Source organism: Macaca nemestrina, chromosome 1 (genome assembly GCF_043159975.1).
Source record: "Macaca nemestrina isolate mMacNem1 chromosome 1, mMacNem.hap1, whole genome shotgun sequence".
Taxonomy (NCBI): domain Eukaryota; kingdom Metazoa; phylum Chordata; class Mammalia; order Primates; family Cercopithecidae; genus Macaca; species Macaca nemestrina.
In genome coordinates this window covers 26,640,427-26,663,120 of record NC_092125.1, presented here as the reverse complement: position 1 = coordinate 26,663,120, position 22,694 = coordinate 26,640,427, and the positions used below count along the sequence as shown (strand labels likewise).

Genomic DNA, 22,694 nt, shown 5'->3' with positions numbered 1-22,694 from the left:
TTCTAGGTGGGCTCTGAACTCTAGCTGCTTCTTAGTCTCTCCGCTATTGCTTTAGAATTGGCAGATGCCAGCAGGAAAAAGAGGAATTTGGTATTGGACTCACCTCTCAGGGATCCCTTATTTCCAGGATCTTAGCCTATCAAGTCCTTTATTGTTCTCCAAAGCCTTTAAACAGACTTTTTAAAAAATTCATTTTGTCAAGATTTTCTACCAGTGCTTGATGGGAAGATTGGCCCAATAAGCTGTTATACCACAGCTGGAAATGGAAGTATCAAAGTTGACTCTCTGGAATCAAAGATGTATCCATACAAGAGAGAAAAGAGGAAAAGCACCTAAGAAAGTATAAGGCATGAATCAAGACACACTTTATGACGGCTATTTTTAATATACCAAGAACAAAGCATACATCTGTTTGAGGGATTCATTATCCATGGATAAGTACAAGGAAAAATAAAAAGGGAGCATGTTTGTAGGAGCAATGCTTAGGAGAATCCATGGGGATATACTCAAGTGCATCGAAGGAGGGAATAAGGTTATTCCTAAGAGTGGTCACATTCCACAAGGAGAGACAGGAGGGAAGAAAATATTAGCAAAGGTACAGAGAAGTGAAATTTGGAGATGAACGGAGTTGAGGGAACTTGGATTTGGCTTTGACTTTCTGCTTGAAGTAGGAAGCAAGATAGTTTTGAGGAAATAGGAAAGGAAATAGGACACAGGACAAGGAAACTGTAAACCCAATGCTAAGAACTTCTAAAAAGGAAGATAGAGACTCCTGGAGGCATAGAGATACATCATAGAGAAAAGGACTATGTATTGGAAGTCCATTCTGGGTGTGTCAAAACAAAAAATTCAGGTGAATAATGATTAAGAAACAGCAGTGTGATAAAGTCACTTCTAACACCTCCTCCTGGTCTGGGAGAGGAAGATACTGAGAAAAGGATCCACTGGGTGGAGATGAGAGGGAAGTTCTGTCAAGTTCTGTTGTCAGTGGAAAGTCATGTTTAATTTAATAGAACAAGGTTGAAAACGTGTATGAAAAAAATAGTGAGGACTGACTTCCACTTTCAGCCATAAGAAGTAAGAAAATGTGATCCATGACTAGAAAAAACATTGATGAGTTGAAAGATACCCAGAAATAACAGAAATGATGAACTTAATGAACAAGGGCATTGAAATTGTTTCTGTAAGTATATTCCATATGCCCAAGAATGTAAAGAAAATTGCAAGCATAGTGAGGAAATAGATAGAAGATACAAAAGAGACATAATGGAGCTTCTACAAATAACAAAGACAATATTCAAAATGAGAATTTATCTGAATGGGATTTACAGTGGATTTGACACTGGACAGATAGAACAACTATTCAAAATCAATCACAGGGAGGAAAAAAAATCTGAAAAAAGGTGAGTAGAAGGGTTCCAGAGGCACTGACACAGTATCTACTTGGAAGCCTTCAGAAAGCATGAACTCTGAGCAAACTTCAGCTTGACAGGGCAGAGATGGAAGCCAAGGAGAAGAGAGTGTGAAGAGCTAGGTTCCTAGGGGATATAGTAGATTGTGGCCATGCATTTATTTATTTTAAAAATGTTGCCCAAAGCAAACTAATATTCCTTGGGTGTTGTCTATGTGCCATACTTTGTTCTAGCCCCAGTAGATAAAAAGATGCACGTGGCACTATTTATAGTTCATATAGGGAGGCAGGCAAGGAAACAGGCAGCTGCAGGAAGGATACTATGGAACATGATGAACATAAGGAAATTAAAGGAGGTGCTCACTTTCAAGGTCATGCAAGTCAGCCTGTCCCTGAGAGGGAATGCCTCCTTACTCTTGCACCCTCGCTACCTCTCTCTGTTTCTTTTTTATAAATTTTACTTATTGATTTATGAAACAGGGGCCTCACTAGTCCCTAGCCTCTGTCCTGGGTAGGACAAATTAATGATGGTAGAAAGAAGTACTGGATTTAGGACTAACCTACCCAAGGTTTCTACTGTCATTCAAATGGCATTGCCTGCATCACAGCATCCAGTGTTTGAGGGAGGCTGGGACTCTGGTTTCTTGAGAATTGCTCATCTTTGAGTCCTCACTTCAAGAGACTGTCTCTAACCGATACCACTAACTAAAAAGCAAAACAAAGACAAATAAAAAGGTGGATTTAGTTCACAATGTCCTCCTTTGCATTCACCATGTCCTTTACATCTTTCTGTATTCTCACCAACAATACTTTATTGCATGGGTCTGTCTTTCTTACTAGACTTTGGGCACTGTGAAGACCAGGACTGTCTTATTCATTGCTTTTTTTTGGTAAAGCATTTTTCTTATTGCAGTAAAATATATGGAACATAAACTTTTCTTATTTTTTAATTGACAAATAATAATTGTACATATTCACGGGGTACATAGTGATGTTTTGATGTGTATAATGTACAGTGAACAGATCAAGGTAATTAGCATGGCCATCATCTCAAACATTTGTCATTTCTCTGTGTTGGGGGCATTCAATATCTTCCTTTTTGCTATTCAAAACCTTATAATATATTGTTGTTAACTGTAGGCATCCTATAGTGGTATAGGACACTAGAACCTATTCCTCCTATGTGGCTGTAACTTTGTATCCTTTAACACATTTCTCCTTAACTCCCCCTTCCACCTACCCTTCTGGCCTCTAGTATCCTGCATTCTACTTTTCATTTCCATGATTAACTTCTTTTAGCTTTCACATATGAAAGAACATGAGGAGTTAAACTTTCTATACCTGTCTTATTTCACTTAACATAATGTCATCCAGTTATATCCATATTGCCATGAATGACAGGATTGTATTCCTTTTTGTGGCAGAATGGTTTTTCACTGTGTATATATGCCACATTTGCTTTATCTATTCATTTGTTGTTGGACACCTAGGCTGGTTCCATATTTAGCTATTATGAATAATGCTGCACTAAACATGGGAGTGCAGATGTTTCTTTGATATAATAATTTCCTTTTCTTTGAATAAATTCCCAGTAGTGAGATTGTTGAATGACACGGCCATTCTAGTTGTAATTTTTTTGAAGAACCTTCATATTATTCTCCATAGTGCCCACTTTAAAATATACTATTCAGTGTTATTAATTACAATCACGATATCGTGCGTTCATCACCATTATCTATTTCCAAAGTGTCTTACTCAATTGTTGTATCCTTATAACAGTGTATATCACAAGTGTTCTTTTAATCAATATTTATTGAATGAATTTCAGCATTCATACATGAATCAATCCAACAGTCTAGACACTGACTATAAATACAAAGCAATTAAGATTTTCTTTGCTGCTATGCAAACAAGGACAGAGAATAGAGGCTGTAAAATTGAAATCAGATGTAGATAGTAGGGGTGGCTACGTCAAAGGAAATAGCTTTAGAAAGAGAAGCTGTGCTAATGAGGAATCATAAGGCATGGTTTTGGTGAAGAAGCCACATGACAGAACTCAATGAGTTCCACAAGTGGGTGACAGAGTCCCTTCCCAATAGGCAGCTGTCAATGGAGGCAGGCCTGATGACCCTTTGCAGGTAGTTTGACTCCTGAGGTGTCCAAGAAGTACTCAAAATATTTTTGACATTTAATAAGCCTTTTTTTTCCTCCTCCTAAGAGGAGGGCAGGCTGGTCCTATTACTATCTTTGGGTGTAGAAAATAAATGGACAGTAAAAACTCCTCTTTGTGCTTCATTCACGTGCAATCATCAGGGCAGCAGGCATAGAATGAAGGTCAATGTTGACTGGACGTCACAGTGAGAGGACAGTTCCATAGGTTGAAATGGGAGAAGAGGCAGAATAACAACCAGAAATTGTAGGTCATGTGGAAAAATCAACAAAGGTTGCTTTTATTGTGGTGATATTTTCCAATTATGTTAAGCGCACTGTCTAACTTGCTAACATTCCCCTTGCTTCCCACTGCAGTATAAGGAACTAGTTATCTGACTGTGCGGTCAACCAGGAGACCCGGTGTGGCCCAGCCCAGAGGCTGAGGAAAAACGGCCCACAAACCATTCTTTACAATGGAATACATTAGAAAGGGTCAGAAGATACAGTCGGAAGGCCCTTCTCAGCCACCTACTGGTTCTATGACTTTTTGGGGGTTCATATGTTTTTATTCATGCAGATTTATATCACCCTTATAATAATTATCATAAAACAAGCTTAATACGTTATTGTCTAGTTTTTTCTCCTCCTTTAAATAACTGCTTGGTCCACTCCTGACCTAAACAAACAAATCTAAAAAGAGCTTACAACATCCCCCTCAGTGGGTACGAGTGTGAATATTTTGTATAGGAAATAGATTCATGGTTAACTTTAGCCCACATGAAAGCTCTTCCCACTGTTGAAAGAGAAAAACAGATTTTCACTCAATGTCTTCTCAATTGCTAGGTTCTCTTCTTCATGGGAAAACACCCCACAATTATGGTAGTTGCTGCCAAGAGAATAATGGTAACTAAGAGAAAAGAAACAGTTTATTATGGAGTTTGTCCAGAAATCCATCTCTATTATGTAACAGCAAATGATACAAATGATTACCTCAAACTTTGGTCAGGAGACTTGTTTGGTAAAATGCAGCCAACGCAGAGATTCTTTCTCCTTGTGTATTTCCCTACTCCTGTTCCAAACTAATCTGCATACCTGTATATTTAAGAGAACCTGGATCAGGATCCAGAACCCCCCAAAATGTTAACTAATATATTATATATTATATATACACACATATATATAGCTTAAATATATACACTTATATATTTAAATATATATATATCAGCTTAAATATATATAGAGAGAGCTATTATGTATATAGACAGCCATATATATATGTGTATATATATATTAGCATAAGGTTACTAAAAATATATTTAATCCAAATGTTATTTATAAATTTAAAATCCAGTGTCTATAGGCATTTGAAAATGCCCTATAGGCCGGGCGCGGTGGCTCAAGCCTGTAATCCCAGCACTTTGGGAGGCCGAGACGGGCGGATCACGAGGTCAGGAGATCGAGACCATCCTGGCTAACACGGTGAAACCCCGTCTCTACTAAAAATACAAGAAAATTAGCCGGGCGAGGTGGTGGGCGCCTGTAGTCCCAGCTACTCGGGAGGCTGAGGCAGGAGAATGGCGTGAACCCGGGGGAGTGGAGCTTGCAGTGAGCCGAGATCGCGCCACTGCACTCCAGCCTGGGGCACAGAGCAAGACTCCGTCTCAAAAAAAAAAAAAAAAAAAAAAAGAAAAAAAGAAAATGCCCTATAAACACACACAAAGGCAATTTATAGTTCCTCTAGTACTAAATTGTTTTAATCCCTAAAATGATCCTCAAGAGGAAGACACAGGGACACTCAAAGCAAGATTGGCTTAGGGTCAGGGTTTATGTTAGGTACACATTGGTGGAGAGTTCATGGATCTTCCTTTGAAATTCTACCTTTATCTCCTTTTAAAAAGTCAACTAATTTGTTATTACTCATGAAAACTTTTCTACAGATTATTTTTTTCACAGAAAAATAGAATGGTGGGACCTGAGAAAGAAAAAAGAGAGAGTGGAAAGTTATCAAGAGCAGGAATTTTTGGAAGGCAGAGGATGAGAAAGGTGTGGGCCAGGGCAGGGCAGGTAAGTGGTGACACTAAGGAGGAATTGCCAGCTTGGGTGCACAATGAAGTTTAATGGGAAGGGTTCCCCAAATAAATTTCACTGCAGGGTCTGGTCCAAGACCGGCTCTGGCTCTCATCACCTTTTCTCTAGCATGCTTTCACTCTGCAGCCCTCTGCTCCCAGCCCCCTACACTAGTTTCTCTCTTGAGCTTTATCTGCTCAGTGATGACCTCTGATCCGTTCTGCCAATAGTTATCCCAGAGTCTTTCTGTCTCTCTGCAGAGAGAAGGTGTGGGTGGACAAAGCGAAGCAGAGCCCTGACCTCAGACCAGCTGGCTGAGCTGTCTTGGTTTGCATTTGCTATTCCAGCATTTGTGGAGTTTGAAAGCTGCATGCTTGGAGTGCGGAGAGCTGGATCTTGCACCACAGTCTCCCTGTGGGCTCTTGAGTGAGTGCTTTTAGCAGCTAGGGAAGGTGGACGCAGAAAGGGAGGGCAAGAAGAGGAGTTAAGAGTATTTGTGTAGTGTGATCTGAGGGACAGTCAATAGCTCTCTCTCCTCACAATCATAAATGAAAAGTATCGTTCCCAAGAGGCACCATGGTGTTAAAAATGCAACTATTAGAAATACACTCAGTTCAGTAAAGCATTGCTCTCTCCCCTTGATTCTTATCTTCCCTTATCAATATAAATATCCTTAGGAAGGATCATAACCGAGTCACTGATACTTTAGTATACATAATCAGAAAACTTTCTCCAGTACCAGGAGAATTTAGATGATCACTGTAGCTACTGGGTTGAGATGCTTTTGGGAAGAAATTGATGAAGGAGGATAAGAAGAAAAGCACAGCACAGAAAAGGCAGAAAGGGATGTCAAGACAGTCTTCACTGACTTAGCAGGACCTCCAGGCCCACCCCAAAGCCACACTACAAAGATCTCTTCCTCTCATCTTCAGTGGCACATGTTATGGGGCCATTCAGTCTCAGTAAGTGGGTGCATGGATGTCTGTTTAGTAAGTATTCTGTATTCTAATATATACTAACCATGTAGTAAGTATGCTAGAAATCTGTCTTGTTACAAATATGATTTTACCTGCGATCCTGTGGAGGTGTGATCAGAGAAAATAAGAGTTCAGAAAGTACCTTTCATCTCACTCCAGAAACTACTACAAACTACTAATTTTCTTCTCTAAGTATTGAACTGATACATTTTATTTCTCCCAGAAAAGATCAAAATTGTATCCACATAGGCAACCTCAAAACAGAGTTAATTGTTGTTCTGGAAGCAGGTTGGTACATTTTTTAAGATTGTAGGACAAAGTCAAGTATGAAATTTCTCCTGGTCTATTCCAAGATACAAAATATAAATCAATTTTGGAACAATCCACTTGCCTGCAGCCACAGACAGAAAATAATCTTGCCATAGAAAATGAAGGGAGAAGGCGTGGAGAACTTGGGTGATGCAGCAGAAGAAACAGAAAGCCTGTGAGTATGGGCAGGGGCATTCCAGAGTCACCAGAAGTGGAACGTGCAGTTCTCCCTGCTGATTGCTTATTAGTTTCACCCAAGATTCATTCTTGCTCTGACACCTTCAGGAAATTCATAGGTCAATCTATTCTTTTTTTAATTTGATGCTGCCATAAAAGCACTGTATGGTACTATGAAGGGACAAACAGCTTCCTCCATAATATCCTTGCAAAAAAGAGAGCTCTAAAGGAATCCTTGAGGGACCCAGGTGACCTAGTCTGTGTTCATTTCTACTCCACATTCAAGTCACATAGCTCTAGCATCCTTATGGATGACTATTTTGTTTAGAAATAAAAACCTGTGCTCTGAAATTTCTTAACTCTGAAAATAGTGACATGGTTGTTTCCCAAAACCTCTTGAGCCTATAATCCATCAGTTATACTTGCAGGCTTAGACTTACATAATTTGAAGGAGTGTGGGTCTTTCCCAAATATGTTACTGAAATGGAAATCCCACAAGTGAGAATAGATTCTAATTCATCTCTTCTCAAGTCATAATTTAGATTGGGAATGGACACTTTTTCTGTAATGAGCCACACAGTAAATATTTTAGGTTTTGCAGGCCAAATGGTCTCTGTTGCAAGTACTCAGCTTTGCCCTTGTACCTTGAAAGCAGTCAGATAGTGCATAAACAGATGGGTGTGCCTATGTTCTAAAAAGCCTTAATGAAAGCAAGTAACAAGCAGGATTTTCCCAGGCCATTGCTGAGCCCTGCTCCAGATCACTCTTTGCAACACCCACTTTCTTTTATTTTTCTGTGCTACCTATTGCCACTATCTGAGAGTTCTGAAAGTTTCTAAATTTACCTAAATTGTCTATGCATTGGTGTGATTTTCTCAAAATTGCAGTATTAACATGTGCTTTTCAATTTCTTTTATCATATCTTTATAGATTAAAAAATATACAATAAATTCTACCTGGCTACATGCTAATTATTTTTCTGAACACATGAGCATATTTTCATGTAGCTGTAATTTGTACAGGTATTCTATTTTTCTATTTTGTGATTTATACTCAAAATTCTTTGTAGAGACATTGTTATGTATTGATATATTCTGCTTACTTATTATAAAAGATTTTGCAGTATTTCATTACACTAATAATGCTGACTTCCTAAATATTCTCCTACTGTTAAATATTTGAAGTTTTCCATTTTTTTCCCCCATGAGCTAAACAGGGCTACTATAAAAATTCTTAGTATGAGTGACACACAAGAAGGTTAAAATCCAAATGTAAAAGCTAACTAGCTGCAAGCTCTACTAATAATTGTGTTTGAAACAGGGTAATGTTACATACTCAAAAACATAGCCAGATAATTTTTTAAATTGTAAATTCATTACATTGTTCTACCACAACATCACATGATCTGTCAGAAGACTATCCTATACAACTTTTACTGAGATATGGGATTTAATCTTAATTTTTTTAATATTCTGTAGTTCCCTACGAATATTACATATTTCCTCTCAGATCTGATGATGTATCTCAATATTACTATACAAGTCAGCTGTGCTGATGGCTTAAATACTTCAATCTATGTTCAAACACCATACTTTAGTATCTAAATCAAATAGTTTCATGAACATTGCCAACAGTCTCATAATTAACATCCAGATACTGTCATACTCAAGCTCAATAGTTTCTTTTTCCCAGTGGGAGAGAGTTGAATTTCGAGATTGGTAGCGACTTATCCTTAGTTCGGAGCTCAGGTATTGCTTGGCATTTCCAGAGCCAGCAGTAGATTCTTGCCTTTTAGGCCTATGGGCCATTGACGTATAAAGTAGCAGAGAGGGCTGGGTGGGTACATTGTTAGGAACCATTCTGAGGCTTTTTATTTTTTTGGCAAGAAAGGGCTTGCTCAGATGCCTTTCACCAAATGATCTACTTAAAATGATTGAGGCAACTGGGTACCCTAATATACCAATTCATAACTTTTTAAAAATCTATTTGCATCTTCAGATCTTCAGGTGCCTAAGCCAGCAAGAGGGATACCTTTATAGAGAAAGGACATGTTGTCTAGATCTCTGCTTCTCAATTATCACTGATAAAGAACCTTTTTTTTTTTTAAATTTTCAAAATGTCACCCACCACTACTTTCATAAAATACAATAAAAATAATTATCAAAAAAAAATCAGACATGCAAGATACCAGCCCTGAATCTCACATTTATAACTAGAGATCATTTTAAATTTTTATTATAATTAATATACATTATTATACATTTATTACATACTTCTGTTGGATGTTATATTACATTAGCATTAAATGAATATAATCAGAACAAACAGCATAGGTAAAAATATTAAGACTGTCACTTTTTAATTGAAAGGGTCATGTTTTTCATTTTTTATTGAAAGCTTGTGTATGCATAAATAATATAGATTTTACCTAGCCCATGGTGAACAGGTCTGAGGCCTACACTTTTAGTACCACCAGTGTGGAAGGCCTGACCAAAGCTTTAGCTCCAAAAATACCTGGTCTTTTCTCAGTCTCTTACTATCTGTGTGATTTTGTGACAATTGGCTTGTTTTTTTTTTCTTTTTGTTTTTTTTGTTTTTTTTTTTTTTTTTTTTGAGACAGAGTCTTGCTCTGTCAATGCAGTGGCGTGATCTTGGCTCACTGCAAGCTCTGCCTCCCAGGTTCATGCCATTCTCCTGCCTCAGCCTCCTGACTAGCTGGGACTACAGGCGCCTGCCACCATGGCCAGCTAATTTTAATATTTTTAGTAGAGACGGGGTTTCACCGTGTTAGCCAGGATGGTCTCGATCTCCTGATCTTGTGATCCGCCGGCCTTGGCCTCTCAGAGTGCTGGGATTACAGGCGTGAACCACTGCACCCGGCCCTTTTTTTATTTTTAATATATACTTTAAGTTCTGGGGTACATGTGCAGAATGTGCAGGTTTGTTACAAGGGTATACACTTGCCATGGTGTTTTGCCGCACCCATCAACCTGTCATCTACGTTAGGTATTTCTCCTAATGCTATCCCTCCCCCAGTTCCCTACCCCCCAACAGGCTCCAGTGTGTGATGCCCCCACCCCCATGTCCATGTGTTCTCATTGTTCAATCCCACTTATAAGTAAGAACATGCAGTGTTTGGTTTTCTGTTCTTGTGTTAGTTTGCTGAGAATGATGGTTTCCAGTGTCATCCATGTCCCTGCAAAGGACATGAACTCATCATTTTTTATGGTTGCATAGTATTCCATGGTGTATGTGTGCCACCTTTTCTTTATCCAGTCTATCATTGATGGGCATTTGGGTTGGTTTCAAGTCTTTGCTATTGTGAACAGTGCTGCAATAAACATACGTGTGCATATGTCTTTATAGTAGAATGATTTATAATCCTTTGGGTATGACGTAAACTAAAAGTAATGGATTGCTGGGTCAAATGGTATTCCTAGTTTTAGATCCTTGAGGAATCACCACACTGTTTTCCACAATGATTGAACAGAAGCCCAGACTGTAAGGCAAAAATTGTTGATCTGACTACATAAACATTAAAGATTTTTGTTCAATACAGGCACAATCAACAGTGTTAACAGATGTGTACCATACTAGGGAAAAATATTTTCAAAGTTTAAAATAAATGAGATTAATACTTAGATTATAAAGGAAATTCCTACCAACAATTAGAGAAAAAAATAGGAAAATGATTGAAGGATATGAATAAGAAATGCACAAAAGGAGAAACTGGAAGGACAACAGTTAGATCAAGAGATTCTCAACCTCACCAGTAATAAGAGACATAAAAATTAAAGCAATAATAATATACCATTTAATACTCATTCAACTGGCAAAAGTTAAAAAGTTAGAAGAATTCAAGTTTTCAACAAGTTGGGGGAAACAGGAACCTACATACATGGCTGGTAGGAGTGGGAACTGGCACAATCTTTCCGAAAAGTATTCTGGCAGCTTTTAGTAATTAGTTTCTGTGTACCCTACAATATAGCAGTCTCTCTCCTGGGAATGTGCCTGAGAGATTTTCACACAGGCCTGTAAGACACCACGTAGAAAAATGAACACAGCAGCATTATTTGTAACAGCAAGAGTTGTCCATCAGCAGATGAAATAGAATTCAGCTGTCAGATGCGATAAACTAGTGAATATACATCAGAACATAACATTGAATAAAGAGATAAGAAATATAATGAGACACTATGTATGACGTAAACTAAAAGCATATACATGGCCAGCTGTGGCGGCTCATGTCTGTAATCGCAGCACTTTGGGAGGCCGAAACGGGCAGATCACAATGTCAAGAGTTCAAGACCAGCCTGGCCAATATGGTGAAACCTTGTCTCTACTAAAAATACAAAAATTAGCTGGGCGTGGTGGTAGGTGCCTGCAGCCCCAGCTACTTAGAAGGCTGAGGCAGGAGAATCACTTGAATCCGGGAGTTGGAGGTTGCAAGTGAGCCGAAATCACACAACTGCACTCCAGCCTGGGTGACAGAGCAAGACTCCGTCTCAAAAAAAAAAAAAAAAACAACAACAACAAAAAAAAAAAAAAAAAAAACACAGGAAAAATACATATGTATCAAGAGTATAAAGAGACATACATTAAACATGTTAGAGGGAATGTATACTAAGTGGTAAGGAATGGGAATGGGAAATGAGAGATGAAGGGGAAAACTAAAATAAACTAAGAAAGGGGCTTTATGGGATCAAACGTAAGAGTGTGCCAGGAATTGAAATAAGAGTATGAGTAAACTGAATCTCTGATTCTAAAATCCAAAAAGTTAAAAAAACAAAAAGGCACACATAATATGGAACAGGGTGCTATAAGAAGCCTCACTTGGTCTCTGTAGAAGTTTCTTCTAAGCACATGGGAACACATGAGCCTCACAGGATATAAAGTGCAAATCAAGACCCTGTTCTTAAATTCATGAACTATGATTCTCTTTAGACTGTTCTCCTTCAATCTCTTGAAGCTCTTTTCAATTCTACAACAGTGGTGATAATTAGCCAAGTGGGGAGAGGAGGGCATAATTCCTCTTTCCTGAGAAGCTGGTGACAAAGATTCCCCCGGCAGAGGTATTTTAGAAACGCTGATTGTGTTCTTGTATTTTCCATGTTTCCCTCTATGTGCTGGCAGTAGCAAATGTCTTTATTGTGGCTGTCGTCCAGAGAATTCGAAGCCAGAGCTCTGCTCTGGGCATACATCCAGAAGAGTGATTTGGATTCCATGGCTGAAGAGCCCCAAAGTTTAAGGAGGGCCCAGAGGCTATGCTAACTGCCTCTTCAAGCCTTTACAAGTTGAAGAGAGAGAAAGGCTGAAAGCCCTTGATCTTTCTCAAGGTTGTGTGTGGCCTTACTTTGATTTTTGTTCTGGGACAGGATGCCTAGACGTTTAGAAGTGTTTTAAGAGCAAGAGGTCAAGTATCACCCTCTTGAGGGGCCAGAGTAGAGTGGTGAGACTATATATCTGTGTTTTAGATCTTGCCCTACCTCCAAATTGGATATGAAGATTAACTGGGTAGAATTTTCTCAACCCATTGCATTCCTTACCATTTAGTGTGCACTCACTCTGAGATGATGGCTAGGATTTCATGAGCGCTGTGTTTATGAAATGACTGAAATGTGTTCATCTTTTTAGCATGGAGGAAACACCACTCATTGACAAAGAAGTAGTTACTCATGAAGAGTGATAAAAAGCATCTGAAATTCCTTCCAATCTCACATCAAATGTCTTCCAATACACTGGAAGTCCCATTATTTTTATTGATAGTAAACATTTTCATGTTAAGTATTTATAGTTATTAATTATTTAGAAACAAAATCTTATAATTTTAACCAAATTGCTAAGAAGTTATTATTTGCATTTTATAAGTAAAGAATGGTCTTAGAGAGAGAGGTTACCTGCCTTGACCAAGACGACACAGCTGGGATATAGTAGAGCCAGGATGAAAGCCAGGTCTACATAGATGCATGTGTACAGCTTTGTAGCTTATTAGTGTTGCTATTAAAAGCTTTCGCTAAGATAATACATATATTTTATCCAGCAACTTGGAAACTAAGGCATTCTCAAAACTTCTGTATTATTATTTTTTAATTTTTTAATTTTTTGTGGGTACATAGTAGGCATATATATTTACGGGGCACATGAGGTACTTTGATGCAGGCATGCAATGTGTAATAATCACATTATGGAAAATTGGGTATCCATTCCCTCAATATTATTGATTGGTTCCAACTAGGCAGATACAACTTCAAAACCAGATCCTTGAAAGAATGAAGCACAGAAAAATTTAAAGGCTTTCAAGCTTAGGATTACTCATCACCTAGAGAGCAAAATAGTGCCCTGCAAATAGGAGAGACCCCATCAATACAAATTCTCATCCCCTCCTGCCTAGCACGAGGTGCACAGTAGAATGTGAGGGGCAGAAGACTGGATACCAGACACCTTGGAATCTAGGAAAGGGGACACAAAAACCGAAGGCACTCTGAAAGGGTGATAAGAGATCTTCCATGGCAAACAGAACCTGTTTTTCCATTCTTCTTGAAGGTCAGGCCTTACTCTGTTGACACAAGGGTTGTTTTCTGTGTCATTTTCTAGCTAAGGCTGATGGTACCTAAGAGTGGTACAGATTTTGATTCTTTCTCATCACTTCAAAGTCTACATAAAGATTCTGCTGAGAGGAGCCCATAATTTTCATTGTTATGGGTTAAACATACTGATTTTCATTTGATAGGCAAAGTGCCCTGTGATAACAGGTAACAATAATTATAGTTGCAGTAATAGCAACCATTAAGTAAATGTTTAGTATGTGTCAAATGCTGTGAAAAGTGCTTTATATACATACATCCTCTCACATGATCCCCTCAACAGCCCTCAAAAGTTGAAATCATTACTTCTACTTTACCTAACTAAAAGCAAAGGCCGGGTGCAGTGGCTCATGCCTGTAATCCTAGCAGATTGGGAGGCCAAGTTGGGTGGATTGATCGAGCCCAAGAGTTCAAGACCAGCCAACAAGGTGAAACTATCTCTACAAAAAAATATAAAAATTAGCCAGGCTTGGTGGCACATGCCTGTAATCCCAGCTTCTCAAGAGACTGAAGTGGTAGTATTGCCTGAGCCCAGGAGACGGAGGTTGCAGTGAGCCAAGATCATGCCACTGCCCTCCCGCCTGAGTGACAGAGTGAGAACCTGTCTCAAAAAACAAACCCAACGAAACCCCCAAAACAGTCAAGTAATTTCCCCTTGACCATCTAGCTAATGCCTGGTGGAACTAGAGCCAATTTACTTCAGACTCCAAATACCATATTCTTGACCCTTATATTTTAACTTTGTTACTAATACCCTGATCATCTGTGACCTAGGGAAACTGAGACACAAGGTGTTGATTCATTAAGGTAACAGTTTGGAGTAGACGGGGTGGACTTGCGATTTATAAACATAAATTTTGCTTCTTAATTGTCCATTCATTCATGTAACTAATATTTATGATGAGGAATAATTAATGCTGCATTCTTTTTATTAGTAACAATATCTGCAGTAAAGTATAACTGAACATCATAAATGTGTTAATAATACATAACAAAATAAATATTAAATGCAATCATCAGTGATATTTCCTACACAACTTACCGCTTTCCTTTAAAAAGCCTTCTTCAGCTTCCTCTAAACCAACATTTTTTAATCTGAGGCCCCACGGGATTCATAGATAAAATTTGAGGTAGGGAAGGGGTGATGTACATGGAGTTGGTTTGGAAAAAACTGACATTTTTATTTCACTAGCATCTAATTGAAATTTGATGTTTTTCAATTACAAATATTGGCAACAAACTGCTGTAAAGTTGTAATATCTCTAACTTTATCACTATGCATATTTTAAAGTATGATTTTGCAGTTGTTACAGATACCTTGAAATATCATTTATGTTCATCTCTATTTGGAAACTAATTTTTATTAGATATACTGCTGCATATATTTATCTAACACTTTAATAAAGACATATATATTCCTATAGCACAAATATTTTAATATTTGATAGCTGCATTTCAATGTAATTTGTCTCTTTTGCAGCCTTATGCCATTTATGTATTTGACAACAATATTGAGGAAAGTCCATGGACTTTACCATAAAAAAGTTTGAGAACTCCTGTTCTAAGTCATGTAATAGGGGTAAACTTTCTTATAAACGAGAGTTGGAGTGCAGAGAGGGTAACTGTGCCTGATCTTTGCAGAGCAAGAAGGTCCTAAGCCTGAGACCATTCCTGAGAAACTCCTTCCCATACACCTTGCTCGGACCAATGCATGTGCAGTTAAGTTTCTCTCTTTGGCTAGCTTATGTCTTCATGATTCCAAGAAGAAGCATGTCCTCATGGACAGAAAACTCAGCAATTGGTGTCTGTTCAAATATTGACTGAGACTCAGGGCCCTGCAGTGTTGACTGGTCATTCAGGAGCTTCACACTGACACCTGGGTGCCTGTCGGGCTTTCTTGTGTGATCCCAGGCAAGTTCTTCAAGACTCTGAGTCTTGAACTCATCTTATTATAGTTGGGATAATAAGCCTTGATGTTTATAAAGTGCTCTACAATTTTCAAACTACTACATTACCTCCTCAGTTCTCACAATACAACTTTAGAACTGGATAAGCATTGTCACTCTTATATTATATGTGAGGAAGCAGGCTCTGAGAGATCACAAAACATGCCTAGGATTCTATATGAGTTCAGGGCGAAGTTGGAGTAGAACCCAGATCTTCATACTCTTAGAAAAATACCCTTTCTCAACATGGGCAACTTTACACAGCTTACCAACATAAATGTCCTTTGGGCATCTCTCTACCTGCTGTTTTCCTTCTTAAAAACAGTTCCTACAATGACCCTTCATGTAACCCCACCAAAATCCCTTTTTACCCCGCACTTGTGTAGTACCCAACAATGTGCCTTTTGATATTGGGTGGATTCCTGCCTTAAGTTTTGACAGGCTTGTGTGCTGTTACTCAGTGTGAATTTTGGGTCTACCACAGTAGCTGGCTGACCTCAGACAAGTCGCTTAAGCAGCCTGGGCCTTTATTTTCTCCTCTATAAATGGTGATAATACCAGTTTCACAGGCTTGTTGTGAAAATTGAATAAGAGGATCATGAAGATGGTTTTATAGAACTGTAAAATGCTTTATAAAATGTCACTTGATGCTATCAACAACCAAAATAAAGATAGGTTGGGAGGTGGTAAGGTGCAATGAGTGATTCAGAAAAAGAACCTGAGGGCATGGGAACTGTTCAAGTCCTGGCACTTTTTACTTGCATAACCCTGGAAAAACTGCTCTCTCTTCCTGAACCACGGTTCTCAGTTTTGACACAATTTTTTTAGTTTACCTATTAAAGATTTTGTGAAGATAAATGAGACAAAGTATCAAAGCTCTTACTACAATGTGTAACACTCAATAGCTTGTATTGTTGTTGCTGTTATTATTATTTTTTCTGAAGATGAAGAATTTTTTTTTTTTTTGAGACAGAGTCTCACTGTTGCCCAGGCTAGAGTACAGTGGTGCAACCTCCTGGGTTCAAGCGATTCTCGTGCTTTTGCCTCCAGAGTAGCAGGGATTATAGGCATTCACTGTCACACCCAGCTAATTTTGTTGTTTTTTTGTTTCAGTAGAGACGGGTTTTCACCAGGTTGACCAGGCTGGTCTCGAACTCCTGACCTCAAGTGATCCACCTACCTCGGCCTCCCAAAGTGCTAGTACTACAGGCGTGAGCCACCGCGCCCAGCCAGAAGAAGAGTCTTTTCTTACACATCTTATTGCCCACAATGTCAGCACAGTATTTTGCAAATAACAGGTGCCCGAATAGAATTTTTGAACGAACCACTGATTTTTAAAAAAATTCTATGAGGTAATAGAGATGGAAAACACTGTAAATTTTTAAAATTTCTATCCAAATATCATGTCTTGACATTTTTTCTCAAGTCAGAGACACCGTGTTATAGAACAGAGTTAGCAGGCCTGAATACAAACCAATTCTTGAGATTCATCCCGGCTGTCTCCTGCACTTCTAAAGATTGAAAGATATTTTAATCTTCCATCCTAAAGATGAAAGGATATGCTATCTATATTGCACTGCTTGGTTCTTCTATGTGACACTGCTTGCCCATCTAATGGGGGTGGCTGCTTTTCAAGCACATGCAGTTTTTCAAGGGTCCATCACTCTCATCAGATGATGAGCTCCATAGGAACCGAGTCCGTATTTACAGCTCTTTGCATTCTCAGGAGTCAGCATAATGGAGGCCAAAGGGAAGGCCCTCACTGAATGTTTACTGCTGACCATGATGGTTTTACCCATTCCATAGCCCAGATTCCAGGCAGAGGCAGCTGCTAAGGCTTTGAATATATGACCCATTTTCCTTTATTCTTTTAGAGTTCTTTTGAGAAAAGAAGCACTTAAGAGAACTAAGGCACGGATTGAGGATGCTGTGATTTTTTACTACAGCTGTTAATTATTAGCTGATGAATGAAAAAAGGAAGTATTAAATGCACAGCTGGTCAAGATCACTCCATCAGATAGAAAGAGGTTAGCCATACACCTCTAGCTTGTTGCTTCTAGGATCTCATGATGCTTGATATTAAACAATTAAGAATGAAAAGACATCTATCTGAATTACGATACATCTGGAGATAGAAATCTCACTTTTGTGTAGCACTTTTACTGTAAAAATCGCTTTTATTTCCACCTTATTATTTTGTCTCACAATAGCCTTGTAGAGTAGGTGGTATTGTCCCCAGTTTTACAGATGAAGAATCTGGAGTGTAGTGAATTAGATCTAAACCACCCCTTAAGGCTAGGCAGCCAGTATATTTATTATCTATTGCTGTGTAACAAATTACCCCAAACTTTAGCAGCTTAAACCAACAAATATTAGTTATCGCACAGTTTCTGTCATCCAAGAATCTGGGCACTGCTCAGCCGGGTGCCTCTGGCTCAAGGTCTCTTATGAGGTTACAATGATGCTGTTGCCGCAGGCTCAACTGGGGTAGGATCTGCTTCCAAGCTCACTTGTGATCATTGGCAGAATCAGTTCCTTGCAGGCTGTCAGACTAAGGGCTGCAGTTCCTCACCAGCTGTTGGCCAGTTCCTTGCCATGGGGGGTCTCTCCGTAGGGCAGCTCACAACATGGCAGCTGGCTTCACTCAGAGTGAGCAAGTGAGAAAGCAAGAGAGACCACCCAACATAGCCACAGTCATTTTATAACCCAATCTTGAAAGTGACATCCCAGTATGTCTGCTGTGTTCTGTTCATTAGCCTCACTCGAGGAAAGGGGGTTACAGAAGGGAATGAATAGCAGGACACAGGGTCACTGGGGGCCATCATAGCGGCTGCCTCCATAGCTCAATTCAGTAAAGAAGGATTCAGACTCAGGCTAGTGTTCTTTCTGATACACCATGCTGCTTCAGCCAAGGCCCATTAATTCTTTAACTTGCCTAATATTTATTGCAGAAACTATTCTTGACACAAGGATGCAAAAATAAAATGTGTGACCTGAAGAAACTCACAATGCATGAGTGAGGAATGGACAATTCCAGTACCCACTGGGGTCAAAGCCATGCCAGAAAAAAGCAGGTGGCATTGTGGGAAGTTCACGGTGAGACACACTCCCCAGTCTCAAGAAGCCTCCTGGATGGAGGAGCTGACATCTGAGACAAGTGTTGACAGACTTACGTACTGGTAGGATTGGGTGAGGAGAAGTGGAAAAGGCCTCTCCAGCACCTATGAAAGACTAATTTTGAGAAAACATCACCCATTCGACAAAGTGCAAATTATTTAGTACAACAGCCAAGAGATAAGCAGGGTAAGCAGCTGTTGTTCGGGCTGGAAAATTGAGCTGTGTGCAGTTATCAGCCTCCATCACATTGCATCACCTGGAGAGCTTCTAAAAATACCTATACCTTAAATCAAATTAATGAAAATCTCTGGCAGTCGGGCCTGGGCATTGGCATATTTTTAATCACTCTAGGTGACTCCAAGGTGTTGTCAGAGTGACAACTGTTGGAGTCAATTATAAAAGGGCCTTGTAGACTGTGCTAAAATGTTTACATTTACAAAAAATCAAGGAGGCTTAAAGTAGAGAAGTGATTTGATGAAATTTGTATTTTAGAAATATCATTCTACTCATACAGTCTAGAAGATGGAATATAAAAGCAGAAACTACAAAGCAAGATTCAGGCAAAGAGGTTATTGCAATAATCCAGATGAGAGATAAAGATTAGCAATGGTAAATTAAAGCAGTATCAGTGAAGATTCAGGGGTCAGGACAGATGAATATTATTTGAGAATATTAAGGCAACAAGTTGATTGCATGCAGGGTGTAAGGGAGACGGAGGAACAACTGGTGACTGGAGGTTTCTGGTTTGACACAATGGGGAGATGTGATAATATTTCCCAATAAATGGAATGCAGGAAGAGCAGTGGGAATGAGTGAGGAAATGATACAAATATGAGTTGAGTTGGACAAGACTCCTATGTGGGCGTGTCCAATAGGCCACTGGAATGATGGCTAGAAGCTGAAATGATAGGTGTGAGCTGGAGATAATTATTTAAGAGTCACAAAGCCCAGGGAGTAGCTGAGTTCAACAAGAGAGAAGAAATCAAAGGATGGACCCCTAACAGATAATTGTATTCAAGGGGCAGGCAGAGAAAGGGAAGCTGTCCTCCAAGACAGAGAAACAGCAACCTAAGATTTGAGAAGAAAAGCAGAAGGCAATGGCATCTAATGGAAAAGGGGAGAAACTTTCATAAAAAAGAGGTGATCAGGAGATCCCAAAGCTACAGAAAAGTAAACAATAATGGAGAGTTATGGACAATCCCTTTTTTGAGTAGCAGTTAGGTATCAAGCACTTCACAACTCTTTCAATGAGGAATTTGGGTGCAATAACTACAAGAAAAATTCTGATTTTAATCATAAGAACTTCTATTGTTTCATCTATCAAGAAGTGTATGGAGAGAAGACTCCCGTGATAGTACACTATGGCTGATTAGGATTTACTCCTGAGCTGGGCTAGCGTTACCATCCGGGAGAGTATCCAGCCACCTATAAAAATTTTAAGTTTTTCTTAACCAGTAGAAAGGATGAAATGGATGTTGGATGGGTAAAAAATAGTGTCTAATACAAATGTTTTTCTTCAGGTATATCCTTGCAACAAGGTAGAGATTATTACCTCCTTTTTTACAGATGAGAAAACCAGGGGAAGCAGCAGTAAGAACCTGTTCAAGAAGGCACATCTCAGATGTGGAAGAACCATGATTCAACTCGAGTCCGTCTGCTTCCCAAGACTGTGGTATTTAAACAGCTTATAACGAAAATTCCTTCTATAGCTCCCCATAAAAGGGCACACAGTTCTTTCTTAATGTATTATTTCAGGCATTCATTCACCACTCATGTATTTGTGAAGGTGTTCTCACTAAATAAACTATTGGAACCTTACTTGACTGTGACTTCATCAGTTTATGACTAATTACCTCTCCAACTTGTCAAGATTATTCAGAATTCTAATTGTACTCTGTAAGGTGTTAGTCATTTCTTATAATGCAGGATTAACCAGAGAGAGACACTCTTTCAGCAACATGTTTCAAACTGTGACTGCAGATACCTGTGAGCTGGTGAGCTGGTTGGCCAGGACTACTTCCTGAGCATGATTCATGGTGCATCCACCTCACAGTACAATGGCCTCTGGGACTGTATTTTCCTAGCTTGCTAGCAAGTTTGCTGCAGTATAGTCATATGTCCTATTGATGATAAGATAGGCAATATTTATTATTTATTTTATCTATAGAGCAGCCCATCAATCTGCCACAAAAGAATATTAAATTGGTTTACATAAAGTGGTTTTGAAACTGGTTTATCCCAAACATCTGTGATCATCCGCGTTAGCAAATTCATCATTTGACTTTCTCTAGGGTCTTTCCAGGAAACCAGGACACAGTGACTGATCAACCATGTCCAAGAAATCTTTCTTTACTTTCTCTTGTTTCCCTATATCTTCTTTCTTTCCCTGACACACCTTGCCTTTTATTCATTCCCCTGAATCTCTTTTCTGTAAGTAGTTTAGCTAATTTAGCCCTGGAGCCATGCTCAGTGAAGAAATAGGCACAGGCTTAGAGAATACTCAATTATTGATTGATTATTAACCTTCCAGCTTCTGCAACCAACATCACCCACCCACATTCCATAAGGGAATAAAGAGCAAATAAATGAATGGGCACCAAATCTAGTGCATTTTTAAGGTAGTATAATTTGTTTTAGGTTCCCAAGGTCCACACCGACCAGTGATGTGCTACTTTCTGCTCAATAACTGTCAGTCCTCCAGTCCATGAAGGACAACTACGGTATATACCCAATACCAACATACAATGAGAAGACGTTGACATCAGGAGAGTTAATAATCATAATAGCTACATTGATTGAGTGCTTACCACGTGCTGGTCACTGTGCTCAGCACTTTAACACTATATCTCTTTTAATCTTTGACTTTGCAAAGTAGCTGCTCTAAATAGCCTCTCTCACAACAGAAGAAACTGAGGCTTCGAGAAGTTAAGCAACTTGTCCAAGGTTACGCAGTCAGGTAATAACAACCTGATATTCCAGTCCAAGTTTTTGGTTTTCTCTTGTTGTTTTTAGCTGCAGAGATGGAAATTCTCAACCATTCTGATATGGTTTGGCTGTGTCCCCACCCAGATCTCATCTTGAATTGTAGCTCCCGTAATTCTCACATGTTGTGAGAGGAACCTGGTGGGAGGTAGCTGAATCATGAGGGCGGTGTTTCCCGTGCTGTTCTCGTGATAGTGAATAAGTCTCATGAGATCTGATGGTTTTATAAAGGGGAGTTTCCCTGCACACACTCTCTTGCCTGCCACCCTTTACTCTTCCTTCATTTTCCACCATGATTGTGAGGCCTCCCCAGCGATGTGGAATTGTGAGTCAATTAAACCTCTTTCCTTTATAAATTACCCAGTCCTGGGTATGTCTTTATTAGCAGCATGAGAACAGACTAATACACATTCCGTCTTCCAAACGCTTAGATAAGCAAAAGCAGTCTCCTCTTGATTTATTCATTTAAATCACACACAAATTTCTAAATCTCGCTGCTTTATGCTCAGAACTTGAGTTTTAAAGAATAACATTTTACCTATTCTTTAGAGTAAGTTCTTTCTTAAGCCCCCCTATTTTTCTCCACAGAGAGATCAAAACCAGCCTTGTTTAACAAAGGTAAGAGGTTTTGGGAAGGCTTTTTGAGGGAGAGGCTGGCTCATTTCTCAAGAGGGGGCCTCCTAGGACAGTTGGGACAAGAGCCCTGAGTCACCTGTGGCAGAGCACAGAAGGAAGAGGAGCTGCCTAACTTGTATGTAAGAAGGCAGCTATGTTGTTGTTGTTGTTGTTGTTGTTGTTGTTGTTGTTATGGAGTTTCGCTCTTGTCGCCCAGGCTGGAGTGCAATGGTGTGATCTCAGCTCACTGCAACCTCTAACTCCCGAGTTTAAGCAATTCTCCTGCCTCAGCCTCCTGAGTAGCTGGGATTACAGGTGCCCACCACCACACCTGCTTACTTTTTGTATTTTACTAGAG

At 39.2% G+C, this 22,694-nt stretch overlaps 1 long non-coding RNA gene across 2 annotated transcripts in view; it reads left to right on the top strand.

Annotated features, from left to right (window-relative positions):
* Positions 1–20,557, top strand: part of LOC105493016 (uncharacterized) — a 129,800-nt gene extending 109,243 nt beyond the window's left edge. For both annotated transcript variants that reach the window (XR_011610907.1, XR_011610906.1), the window contains exons 5-6: positions 18,574–18,925; positions 20,306–20,557. This is a non-coding gene — a long non-coding RNA (uncharacterized lncRNA). The remainder of the gene's footprint in view (positions 1–18,573; positions 18,926–20,305) is intronic.
* The last annotated feature ends 2,137 nt before the right edge of the window (positions 20,558–22,694 follow it).